The sequence below is a fragment of the Triticum aestivum genome, chromosome 3A (assembly GCF_018294505.1).
Source record: "Triticum aestivum cultivar Chinese Spring chromosome 3A, IWGSC CS RefSeq v2.1, whole genome shotgun sequence".
Lineage (NCBI taxonomy): Eukaryota > Viridiplantae > Streptophyta > Magnoliopsida > Poales > Poaceae > Triticum > Triticum aestivum.
Window position 1 is genome coordinate 36,300,324 of NC_057800.1, and position 13,626 is coordinate 36,313,949.

The 13,626-nt window shown below is 49.3% G+C and overlaps 1 long non-coding RNA gene across 3 annotated transcripts in view; it reads left to right on the forward strand.

Annotated features, from left to right (window-relative positions):
• The first annotated feature begins 6,801 nt into the window (after nt 1–6,801).
• Nucleotides 6,802–13,626, forward strand: part of LOC123060051 (uncharacterized) — a 17,090-nt gene continuing 10,265 nt past the window's right edge. The window contains exons 1-4 of one of the 3 annotated variants that reach the window (XR_006427711.1): nt 6,802–7,143; nt 9,464–9,824; nt 11,366–11,594; nt 13,210–13,354. This is a non-coding gene — a long non-coding RNA (uncharacterized lncRNA). Of the gene's footprint in view, nt 7,144–9,463; nt 10,407–11,365; nt 11,595–13,209; nt 13,355–13,626 lie in introns of those variants that run through there. The other 2 variants (XR_006427709.1, XR_006427710.1) reach the window with 2 other exon arrangements.

A 13,626-nucleotide genomic window follows, 5' to 3' on the forward strand; every position in this document is an offset into this window, starting at 1 on the left:
AACTTCTTCAAAGTAGTGCTCGGCAGCCACTCGGCCTACGGCCAAATCCTGTGTCGCAATAGTGGTGGCCTCCATCTCCGCCCAGTATGTCTTGACATGGGCAAAGGCCATCCGCGCACCCTCTATGCACGCCGATCTCTTTACAACATCGATGCGTGGCACAGCACCAAGTAATTGTTGCACTAAGCTAAAGTAGCTATTCGGCCTTGGCCCTCCCAGCCACAGGTGATCCACAACGGACCTCATGGAAAGTCCGGACAACCTATGGAGCTCGGCCCACTCGGCCAATCGCTCATTCAACAGCAGTGGATGGACTGGAGCGTGAAACTGTGACCAGAACAGCTTCTCCACTTTGGGACCTTTCTAATCCTTGAAGTACTCGGCCGCGTCAGCAGCACTCGCAGCCAAATCCATGTATGCGTCCGCAGAACTCCATAGCCGGTCCAGAGGAGCATACTTCGGATCTCCGAACTTAGTCCGCAACAAGAAGGGCTTCCCAGACACGATATCTGCAGCTTGATTCAGCTCCTCCTTCGTTGCTCTAATTTTGGAGCGGGCTTCCTTGGCAGCCACCAGGGCCTTCTCCAGGTCCGTCGCCTTCGCCCAGTTTTCTTCTTCAAGAAGCTAGTAACGGTCAGCGGCATCTTTTAACTCTACAACCATCTTGGCTATTTTTTTCCTGCTATCGCAATGCACGGCCTGTTCGGCCCTTAACTCTTCGGCCGCCTTTAAAGCGACCGCATTGCTACTCCTTGCTTGCTCCTTGGCTCGGGCAAGCTCCGCCCGAAGGGACTCCACGGTGGCAGCTCCATCTGCAGTCACAACATATTGAAGATACTGGCATCACGCTCCTCTTATTATGTGACGATTACCAGAAAAAATCACTCACCCTGTACCTTGTCAAGCCGCTTGTTAACAAGCATGATGTCGGCATTTGCCGCATCAAGTTGCCGCTTTAGCTAGGCAAACCCGTCAGTCCGGCTAGCCACCAGAGCTTCAGCCACCTGCACATAAAGGCGGTCTGGTTGTTACCTGGGACTATGATCCTCTATTTGCCGCCGTTTTCGACGACAACCAGAGTCTCAGGGGCTACTATCTGCATAGGGCATACCTAACGTATGTAGTACTGTTAAAAACATACATTATTTCACGTACCTCGAAGCCTTTCAGCAGACTCATAAAGGCTTCATGCAAACCGCTTTCAGCGGATGAAATCCTTTCAATTAACGTACCCATTAGTGTACGATGCGCTTCCGAGACGGCTGCTTGCCCCAGAAGATCCTTCAGTGTGTCCGACCGCACACTATACGGACCCTTGATGTCGCTCTCTTTAAGAGCCGGATACTGGGAATCCCGGGTAGCCAAAGGGTTATCCTCCGGCCTTAGTGGATTCAGAGATACCCTTCGGGACGACACTTCAAGGTCGCCCGCTTCGTGAGGCGGGGTGTGGGGGAGGCGTTTCGCTCTCCATCATCTCCGGAAGAAGATCCCCCGAAGATGAACTCTGTCGAGACAGGCTACGATCCAGACTGCAATTTATAAGCAACGGTTATTGTCTTCGGAAGTAAGGTAGGACATTTCCACTATTAAAGTGCTTTTCGATTACTTACAGCTCGGTAGAGGGATGATCTCCACGCGGACACTGTGCGGCAAGAATACCCTCCGAGGCAGGACACTCTGATGAAGATTTCTTCTCCTACTTGGAAACCTTAGTTTCCGGATCTTCAGAGGTAGTCCTCTTCCTTTCCCGGGGAGAGAGAATGTCAGATTCTTCCCTTTGATTGTCCTCCCTCGAGGAGTTGCTTATCCCCCCGGCTGGAATAAGTAGCGAGTGAGGGCCTCTTTCGCCCTCTTTATTCCCCCCATCATCTTCCTTTGAGGACACTGGATAAGGCACCGGCTCGAGCATCTTGTCCAGTACCGGATTGTCCAAGCCCTCAGGAAGGGGGGGCGAACACCTGATCATCATCGCCTTTGTTATCCGGTCCTGGTTAAAAGGCGGCTCTTTAGAATGATGCCATGATAAATAAAAGGACAGCAGGTTCGACATGGTATTACTTACTTGGGCGGCGGGGCGGTTGCAACTCAGGCCCACGTCCTCACTGGTGTCCGGACACTCTATTTGGGGTCCGAAGAACGATTTGTACATCTCTTCGTGTGTCATGCCGAGGAAATGCTGAATAGCACTCGGTCCTTCCGGGTTGAACTCCCACATACGGAGGGGCCGGCATTTGCAAGGTTGGACTCGACGAACCAACATAACTTGCATTACCATAACCAGACTGAAATCTCCCTCTAAGAGATCTCGGATACGGCTCTGCAGTATTGGCACGTCCTTGGCTGGACCCCAGCTCAGCCCCCTGCTGATCCATGACATCAGTTGTGGTGGGGGCCCGAGCGAAAGGTAGGGGAAGCTACCCACTTGGCACTTCGGGGAGCTGTGATGTAAAACTACTCCCGCTGCCACAATCCGGACACCTCTGAAAAGGAACCCTCTGGCCATGGAGTGTCAGCAATCTTTCTTATTAAAGCACCTCTGCACGCTGTGTGCTGCCCCTCGAACATCTTCGGCTTCACATCGAAGGTATTGAGCCACAGGCCGAAGTGAGGGGTAATGCGGAGGAAGGCCTCACATACGACAATAAATGACGAGATGTGAAGAAGGGAATATGGGGCCAGATCATGAAAATCCAGCCCGTAATAGAACATGAGACCCCTAACAAAGTGATCCAGAGCGAGGCCTAGTCCTCGGAGGAAGTGGGAGATGAACACAACGCTCTCGTTGTGTTCGGGAGTAGGGACGACCTTCCCTCAGCCGGGCAGCCTATGCAAAATTTCGGCGGTCAGATATCTGGCCTCTCTCAACTTCTTGATGTCCTCCTCTGTGACGGAGGAAGGCATCCACCGACCTTGAAGGTTGGATCCGGACATAGTTGAAGGTCCGAAGCACCTGACCTGAGCTTTGGATGTTAGAACTCGAGGCGGGGGAAGGATTCGATTGAGCGCGGGAGGGAAAAAAGAAAAAGCCTTGTCCCCTTTATAAAGAGGGTGAATATCACGTGTCCTCCTCGTGGCCGTTTGAGACTTACCTAAGATCTAGGATTCATACCAATAGGCACGGTTGGGTTACCCACGATTGTATTGATGAGAATCCCGTGATAAGGGGAACACGGTCTCTGCTTTGACATGACGTGTCAAGAAAACCGCCTCGCGTTATGTGCGGAGCTGGTTGAGAGCAATGGTTCGAATAATGACCGGGTCATGGTGTGATGTCATGCTGTCAAAAGGTGTCAGCAGATTAGATTTGTGGAAATATTATTCTCTCTACAGTGGTATATGGAACTTATTTTGCAGGGTTGGACACTGTCCTTGTATTCAAACTCTTCCATGGTGTATTCGGAGCAGGACCCGCCTTGCAATGCCGAAGACAACACTGCGCGCCAGACTCATCGTCATTGAAGCCTGGTTCGGGGGCTACTGAGGGAGTCCTGGATTAGGGGGTCTCCGGACAGCCGTACTATATCCTTTGGCCGGACTGTCGGATTATGAAGATGCAAGATTGAAGACTTCGTCCCGTGTCCGAGTGGGAATCTACTTGGCGTGGAAGGCAAGCTAGGCAATACGGATATGTATATCTCATCCTTTGTAACTGACCCTGTGTAACCCTAGCCTCCTCCGATGTATATATACACCGGAGGGTTTTTAGTCCGTAGGACAACATACAATCATACCATAGGCTAGCTTCTAGGGTTTAGCCTCTTTGATCTCGTGGTAGATCAACTCTTGTACTACTCATATCATCAAGAACAATCAAGCAGGACGTAGGGTATTGCCTCCATCAAGAGGGCCCGAACCTGGGTAAACATCGTGTCCCCTGCCTCCTGTTACCATCCGCCTTAGACGCACAGTTTGGAACCCCCTACCCGAGATCCGCCGGTTTTGACACCAACACCCCCCCCCCCTTGGCGCGCCCCCTTGGTGGTCGGCCTCCTCCTCCCCTCCTTTATATACGGGGATAGGGGGCACCCCAAAGCACAACAGTTATTCTCTTAGCCATGTGCGGTGCCCCCCTCCATAGTTTACTCCTCTGGTCATAGCATAGTAGTGCTTAGGCGAAGCCCTGCGCGGATCACATCACCAACACCGTCACCACGCCGTCGTGCTGATGAAACTCTCCCTCGACCCTCTGCAGGATCACGAGTTCGAGAGACGTCATCGAGCTGAACGTGTGATGAACTTGGAGGTGCCGTACAGTCGGTACTAGATCGATTGGATCATGAAGACGTTCGACTACATCAACCGCGTTAACCTAACGCTTCCGCTTTTGGTCTACGAGGGTACGTGGACACACTCTCCCCCTCTCGTTGCTATGCATATCCTAGATAGATCTTGCGTGATCATAGGAATTTTTTTGAAATTGCATGCTACGTTTCCCAACGAGAAATCATATGTTTGGCCTTTGCCGGGTCTAGCGATGGCGATGCCCGTGGGCATCGTGCTCTTTCTTGGAAGCGTTGTTGCTGTGTGGTGCTCCTCTCGGCCCGTCCCCGCGGTCTTGTCTCCGGAGGGAAAGCTCAGATCCTCAGGATCGGACGACAAAGGGGCCTTCACGTCTTCTTCCTTCTTTGGGGCATTGTCTCAGAGTCGGCCACTACCGGGAGACTGGTGGATGGCGGCATGTTCACTGCATGCTTTGCAGCATCTTCACCGTGTAGTTTGTTGAGGCAGCCATTTCGGGGGGCGATGGTGTCTGTTTGGCAACGATGATGGAGTCAAGAGGAGCTTCGTTCTTGGCTCGGGCTTCGGTAGTCAGATCTTCTCGACGTGTCTGAGATGCTCTTTCGCTGGTTGTTTGGTTGCTTTGAAGTCAAAGCTGCAGCGCCGCAAGTCCTTCACATTTCCCTTGTGATGCTCGTCGTCAGAGTCGGAGTTGTCGGTGTCTGCGCGTGTGGCCTTCTGTTGACATCTGTCGTCATGGTTTTGGTGCAGCTACTTGCGGGGTTGGCTTCGACGAAGAAGGACTATGCTGAAGTCGGAGTTGCTCGTTCGGAGGTAACAGGTGATGACGATGACGCTTGCGACTACTCGCCAGATGTCTTTTCCTCTTTGTAGCTTTATGTTCTATGTCGATAGCCAGGTTGGCCGGTGTACCGATGTTATGTTGGTTGGATATGTCGGTTTTAGCCTGGTTTCTCATCAATTCATGGGCAATTCTCACTCTCTAATCAATGAAAATGGCAAGTCTTTTGCCTCATTTCAAAAAAAGAGATAAAGGTGAATGTGGAGGAGGGACGACAAGAGATAGGCTGCTTTGTTTTTCACTGATGGTTAAGGAGATGCTGCCTCCGCGAGAAGAAAGACAAGGATAGAAAGAATTGGGCTGCGTTCGATCTGGAGGTATCCAAAACATAGGATTGGAAGCATGTGTCGGAATAGAAGATGATTGCAGCAATAAAATGGAGGAGCAAGAAACCAGAAAAAAGCTTACAACGAGGCCCGCGGCAACGTTTACAACGGAAGATGATTGTAGCTATAAATTGAGCATTGTTTACATATTCATTTTCGGCCCGTGGCAACGCACGGGCAGTCTACTAGTTCATGTAGGTTCAGACGAAGGGCATCTCCAACGTGGATCAGCAAACGGACTTCATCAAATGACAACATACACGTCCGGGCGTGTCTGTGAATAGGCCGTCCATCTAACCATGTCTCTCAAATCCAGAACGTGGGCTATGACTTAAAGTGGGCCAGGCGAGCCGATAGGAGAAAGAGATGAGTGGGAGACATGTTGTGGGGTGACGTGATCCAACCGACGTTGGAGCGAAGGGATGTCCGAACTTGTCCATAGCTTCTCCAATTTGAGAATGATTTGTGGGATTTTGGGTGCTCTTTCCAATCCAGACCGAATTTGATGATCCGTGTTGGAGGCCTAATAAGTGTCTAGACCCTTTCGGCCCGACATTTGGGACGTTTTGAAGATTCGCATCCGAGATGCTCTAAAATCTAGAGCCCAGTAGGTGAGCATGTAGAATAATCGATTTTTTGGTGTGTGAAAGGTGTAAGAAAGGAAAAAGTAAAAAGTACGATACTATGCATGTGAAGAAATTAAGAGGTTTTTTTTGTGGCAAAGAAATTAAGAGGTTTCTGAAGTGGTGTCCGCTAGAGTGTAGTCTTTGTTGGCCAGAAAACTTCACAAAGGATGGTGCCGATTTGTGTAGTCTTCCATAAACTTGAGAATCGATCCTCCACCCAGCTTCTTTCAGAATCTTGTACCTATTTTTTCTTACAATCCTAATTATTCACATCCTAACTAGTTCGAATTGTAAAAAAAATATTTGGGTTCAAAATTAGGATGGTGCCGATTTGTGATGTCATCCGTGACATCAGCAACTATGTGTTCTCATTGATACAGGCTCTCTTTGCAAGCACAAAACTGTATTCTATCGAGCGAGCGCGTGAAATACCTTTTTCTCTGGGGTGAGCGCGTGAAGCCAACCACAACGTCGAGGTTATAAAAAACTAAAAAGCTGATGGCGCCAATAATAAATCATAAAGCCGACATGCTTTATTTTAAGCTGGCTTTTGGCATGTGGGTTCAACCAATAAAGCTCTAATCGAATATATTCCTAGTACTACTAGTACTACTATAATACCTAAAGTTCATGTAAAGTAGCACTCACATCGAAGCTGCTAGCACTCACATCGAAGCTGCCGAGCTGGTCACAGGCGTGCAGCCATTCGGGACCCAGCCTCTAGCTATAAGAGACAACTAACAGAGTTGGCAAGCCGTTCTTGTACATCAGCAAACCTTATTTTTACCACCATCTCATCCTCCTTAATTAGCAAGCCTTATTTTCCCTACTATCACCAACATCTCATCCTCCGATTGAGATGCAGATCTTGGCCTCTTCACTCATCCATGTGCTTCCTTACTTTAACGTCGACGCCGGCCGTTGCGGGACACGGGGGCTGAAGAGCTAGAGTAGCAAGTCACCGGGGTACGTGCTGTGGCTGGCCGGACGTCCGGCGAGGGAGGCAACCAGAGGGATGCATGTTCTCTCTGCCGGCACGAGCACGAAAGCAGCAACAACTAATTTCGGATTACCATCGAGGGGGGCGACAATCAATTTGTAGCCCATTTATGTGAGTATTTCTTTTCCCTTTCGGTCCACTGGTTATACGATATATATTTTTCTTCTTCATTCTGTTGGGAGATATGAGGCTAGCTGTACGCCGGGTGATGCAAGTTTTTTGAATTAAAATTCTTTTGTGTCTGTATGTGTTCTCTATGCCTGACAAATTTTTTGGTGACGATAGTTTACCATATTAATATTTGGGCCAGCTTAATTAATTTGTCAGATCTATCAAACTATTGAACCAGTAAAACACCTGCACACCATGCATGGTTCTCCGATTTGCTGTTACATCCACAGAATTACCAAAATATATTACTCCCTCAGATCCATATTATTTGTCGCTCAAACAGATGTGTCTAGACGTAGATACATCTGTTTGAGCGGCAAGTGATATGGATCAGAGGGAGTACATCTGTTAGATTTTCATAATATACATATTTAAACAGATCAAATATACTATATTTACGTAAAGTTACTTAAACGGAACACCTCGGTTGGATCTAAATGACCATACCTAAACAGTACTTAACTATATACGATAGACATAATTATACATAAATAGAAGCATCAATCTTCATAAATGTATTTGAAGTTCTGAGAAATTCATAACCAGTTCTTCTTAATTGTTACGAGATAAATCATGACAAATATATCATACGACTCCTAGTTGCAGTTAGACATATCTTCATACCTGTACTTGGACACATCATAACCTGTAAATGTCCCTAAATCTTCATTACTGGAGCTAGATAAACCACAACCAAAATATCATTATAGTTGCAGTTAGAGTTATATCATATAACACACGAAAATGTTTGAAGTATACATATCAGCTATTATTATTCTGAATGCAGAAAGTTGATTATTAGTTGAACTATAAATAAAATGTGCTTGTAATTTCATGCCAGATTTAAACATATTATTCCTCAACGCATAGGCAAATGTTAATTATTGTAACGGATACATGCACACAATGGGGGGCGCAATAAAAATATTATAGCCAATGGTATCTTTTGTTATGCCATCTAGTGTTCTACAGATAGTTTCTATATGGGTTATATCCAAATTCCCTACGGGTGATAAGCAAAAACTTATTCTTAGGAATAATACGCAAGAAAAAACAAATCAGGAGTGATTAGGAAGTAACATGAGCATCCGGCAGCGGCGCATGTAAATAAGCATTGATTACTAGAACCGGAGTTTATTAAAAAATCACTTAATTTATAAAAGATGCTCCAATTGGATATGCAAACAAGAATTTGAACACAAGCCAGCCATTTTTGAGAGAAGTGACAAGGATACGATACCCCGAGCAAGGTGTCAAGTCATCCACTCTACCCAGAGGAGACAAGGATGCAAGTAGCTATATGCGCATGACATGGTTCGGTTCGACCAAGGGGCGCGAGCCGACCAGTAGTCTGCCCCAAGCCATGTAACTCTAGCCTTGCCAAGTATATAAGGCAAACTAGGGGCCCTATCAAGCCGGACAAATCATTCTAGAGACATCTAGCTAGGGTTTCTGTTGCGCAATCTCAGGTCCGCCAACACCAGTATTTCGGACCCACTTGCGTCACCAGGCCCAACCGGAGAACAACACCGACTTATGAGAGGCCTTGGGCCTTCTCGCCCCAAAAGACTAGCCTATTAGGAGGGGACACCCTGGCCCTTATAAGTCGTGTTATGTCTCCTTCACAACCGATGTGGTACTAAACCCAACAGTTTTCACCTACCCTCATCTTCTTCCCCGGTCGCCGCCGTAGCTCTGAGCTTGTAACACAAGAAAGACATCCCTTGGGAAATCTTCCCGATCACCAGTGAGCACTCGAGCAATACAACCACGGTAAGTAGGAGTAGGGTATTACCTCTCTAGGGAGGGCCTAAACATGGGTAGAACGTGTATCGCGTGCAACCATCTCAATCCGCCGCTCGCATCCCCTCCGAACAAATACAACTTCACTCGACGAACCACAGGTCCGAAGACACCAAGAGTTGATGTGCCAGGAAGTGGTTGTATAGATCCATTTGATCAGATCGAGGTCCCTTCCCCAACTTTGAAGATAGGTGGTGTTGCCTCCTGTTGAGATCTTCTCTTCGGCTACATGCACATGGTCTCCAAGAAGGGGGGAGTCTGATCCATGCCACCTCCTTTAGCCAGGCAAAGGCCTTGCTGCTCGGGCTTCATCTATTACAATCTTGGCATGTCACGCTCAAACAGCCCCGCCACGAGCCGTTTGAGCAAGCCTCTTCATCTTGTTCGTCCATAGATCTGGGTTTTCATCTAGTTGGCAAGGTTGACTCATTCTTGCCTATCCTTGTTTCCGGTGCAGACAGAAGTGAAGGACCAACCAGCTATGATGCCTCTCATGAGGTCATCATGACAGGGGTTATAGCCAGCGCGGCCGACAACTTCGACACCTTGATGACCCCCATCACCGACCAATATCCTGAAGGGGTGAAACATGAGGCATTGTGCCTTTAACCTCCCTGTCAAGCGGGAAGAGCTCGAGTGCCCAAAGAACAAGCTCGCCACCTAGCGCGGTGGTCGTGTTTAGGAGTTGTGCAATCAAGGATGTCAAGTCAACGTCGAGTTTGGCTTGCTGAAGAAGAAGGGTGTCCCCGTCTTCGACTCTCCGGTCAAGAACCTCGTCGCCGCCACGATGGCATCCCACGCGATCGAGATCTCGAAAGGTGCGGAAGGCCATGACAAGATCCACCAAATCCTCTTCCAACTTGAGGAAGCCGTTGTTCAGCACGGGGCCATCTCTGGGGCTCAGGCCATCTCGGTCACAGCAAGCTCCAAGATCAAGCGCACAAAGGGCACGCAAAATTCGGGCTCCTCTCTCATCTCCCGGAGGCTTCAGCCAGTCCAGGATTGGCTAGCCAAGAGATGGGCATGAGCTCGTCATCGCTCAACGGTCTCAAGACCAGGAGGGGGAGGAGAGGCGCCTTGCCACCTCAATCCATTAGCAGCTCAGGCCTTCCCGAGACAATGGGTGTCATGATCGCCATGTTAGTGGCCATCGAGTTGAGGACCCTGACCCTCAAGATCAAGACGATCATCCTCAAGACGATGACATCGCCTACATGGGATCGAGAGCTTATGGCACCTGCACCCGCAATGTCAAGTTCCTGGAACGCTTTCGGCCCTATGGTGTGGACAAGTACACTGACGAGGCCAGACCCAACATCTGGCTCGCGAACTGTACTACACCACATGCGTCATTGTCGGGGGGCAACGATTTGCATGGCTGTGAGATACCTTCCTCTTCATCTGGTCGTGATAAGAACGGCCAGAATAGAAGAAGTCAAACGGTTGCAAACGCAGCCTATGGGTCACATGCAAGCAGGAAAATATCCAAACCTCGGCCGATAGGAGGAGCAAACAGTACGTCGCCCAACGACAAACACCACCACCGGCGACAAAGCTGGATGAACCAGAAGCTGCAAAGCGAAGTGAGAGACAGGTGGATGTGCGCGGCATCTGACGTTGCGCCCCACTCGGCACAAAAAACAACAAACTTAAAGAAAAACGAAACCAACTTAAGAAAATTCCCGAAAGCCCACGAAGCATCTCAATTCGCACAAAGCCGAGCACCATTCATGCCTTCATGGAACAGCCTTGGCGGTGCGGCCGGTCCGTCGCTCACGCCCTGAGCCGGGTCACCTGAACAAAATAGCCTAGCAGAGAGCGAACGTGTCGCGCCCGCTCGTACCCCGGGTCAGGCGAATGAAACAGCCCAGCTGGTGACGGACGACACTCGGCCCTAGACGGACACACTTCCGGGCCCGGCTTGCGCGAACGACGCAGCCAGGCCGGTCTTTGCCCGGGCTGATATAATAATGCGTACATATGTATGATGGTCTCCTGTATCAACAACCATCAGTCTTCTATACTTCAAAGTATAATGTGCTCTACTAATTAAATCTTCAAATAGACATAGGATGGTAGGAGTATAAGATAGAACTGACCTATCGGTACAAAATGACACATCTGATAATGATATAAGGTTCGTGTATCGAATTTCTGAAACCCATTCTGGATAGTTTCAGTCAAATAATTTATCCAGAACATAGAACACTAAGCTACTAGATTTCCTACCTCAGCAATGGTAGTTCAGCAAATATAAACAGTGTCTTTGTGACTTCTATTAGTGTTATTAAGCATGTCTATATTTCTACTGACTTGGAACCTATGTGCAATTTTATAGCTTCATGAAATGATTATGCAGGAGACCAAAGGAGAATTCCCTCAAGAAGACACGCCTAAAACTGAAGATTTCATGCAAAGGACAAAGGATAAAAAGCAGAGAATTAACCAGTTGCAGAATTTACTTGGTCACTGGACAATGATGGCTAATTTTATCAATACTGAAAACAGACAGAAATTTTACTGCCGCGGACAATGATTATGGAGACATACTCAAAGCAAACGAACCTATGCATGAAGAGCTCTTAACGGTATATATGCTTTGCTTGATCCCTCTGCACACGAACGTGAGAAACTGTGCACATGCACGGAGTAACAGATTACACAATATAAACAAGCATTGTAATGAAACACTGATAGTAAAAGACTTGGGCCGGGTCAGGTTAGCACGGCACAGGCCCGTCATGCCTCGGACCGCCTCGTCCTCAGGCCAGTCGGCCCGGCCAGTCCGCACGGCACGCCGGGCTGCCGTTGGGTCCTGCCGTGCTGCGGCCCACCATGGACGACGACGGCGCTGACCTGCGCTGGGAGCTTGCTGTGGGACAAGGATTGACACGACGGATTCCCGCCATGTACCCCGACTCCCCGTTTGGCTACGCACCATTCATTCGGCTCGGCCAGATCGCGGCGAGGAGAGGGGATGCGGGGGACAGAGCTCCGACCACGGGCTGATGAGAGCGGCGAGGTGCGGTGAGCACGGCGTGGACCGCCCGTGACAGGCGGGGCCGTAAGCGCGGCCCAGAGGAGCGCCGCGGGGCGAGGGGATCCGCAAGACGGAGCTCCAAACGCGGGGGAGGGTGGGCGACGCGGGAGGCCGTGCACGCCTGCGCGGCCATGGGACAAAACTCGGAGCGCCGGAGCGCAGGCGGCTGCTATGGCTGCGGGCTGTTCGTTGACCTCGAGAGGCATACACGGGCTTTTCCCATGCCGTCCTGTGTGGGTGCCGGCTCTCATGTCGTGCCCATTTTCTCGGCCCGGCACGGCGTGGCACGCCAGCCACCGGATCAGGCCATCCCGTGAGGTCAGGCCCAAAAAAGCACAGCCCAACACTCCCAGGCTGTCCCAGGCTCCCAGCACAGAACCAGCGTGAAGAAACTCTCGCCGTTTCACCCCCATGCATGTGGTCGCTCCGGCAAATTGGCTTCATTCTCCCTTCTGTGATACCGAGGGGCGAGGGCTCCATATCCGCCAGACCTAGCAGATACCAGCAACTCCTCAGCTCCCGTGTTGTTATTGTATGGGCTGCCAATCTAGGTAGGCTTGGTCCAGTTAGTTATAGGAACTTTATGATGCTGCACGATTACACGGCTAATGGCCTAGACCAGTTAGTTAGGCTTGGTCCAGTAGTTAGGATGCCAACCTGCACCCTGGACCTGGAGGCATCCGGCGGCGAGAGTGTGAGGAACGTGCCACCAGGTCGGTGCAAGTAGTTACATGAGAGTAGCTATTGGGGTGCAGCCGTGCAGGTGGAGTAGCGCACGCTCGGGCTCGTCCAGGATTAATGGTAGACCATTGCAGCAGAAAATGCTATGGGCTCTAGCCGAGGAGCAGGAGCTTAGGGCGACATGGCCAGCATGGCGTGTAGCTATCAAAGAGGGAGCTCAGCGGTAAGCATAGAGTTTTTATTTTTGTTTTTTCTTGGCAATGACGGTAAGCATAGAGGTTAACGTGTACGCCGTCAGGTACGAGTGCAAGAGATTAATTTGTTTATATGCTAGTATTAGAGGTTATAATTGCGCAACTAATCTGGAGTTTGCATTGGTCCAAGAAAATATATGGCCCATTAATTCGATTAGAAGTACACATAGATGAAAAGGCCGAGATCATTTGCTTTCCAACTCATTTGGATTTTTTATATTGATATAGATATAGGTGTGTTCACGCCCGCGCGATGCATCAAGGATGCGGGCACTGGCTAACTGGCTGGCCGACCGTAGAGAAGAGGTCCATGGTGCATCTGATGGCTGAGGAGGCCGCCCTGCGCTCACATCAGAGGAACTAAAAAAATAAGGTGCTCTTTCTTTATCTAGAAAATAATTTTTCACTCTGAGTATATTATAGTTGCCACGGCGAAATTATCCTGCATTATGTGACGGAGAGTAGGCTCCCAACTGAGGAGATCAAGAGGCCATGCGAGGAGAAAAGAGAATCAAAACTAATTGTGTAAGGTGAACATTGGCCTTCTCGGAATGAATATACTCCTCCCACTCAGTTAAATTAAGTGGTAACAGAAATTCGCTCTTTCGACCAACAACTCACGAACTAGCTCAGGTAAGCGACCCC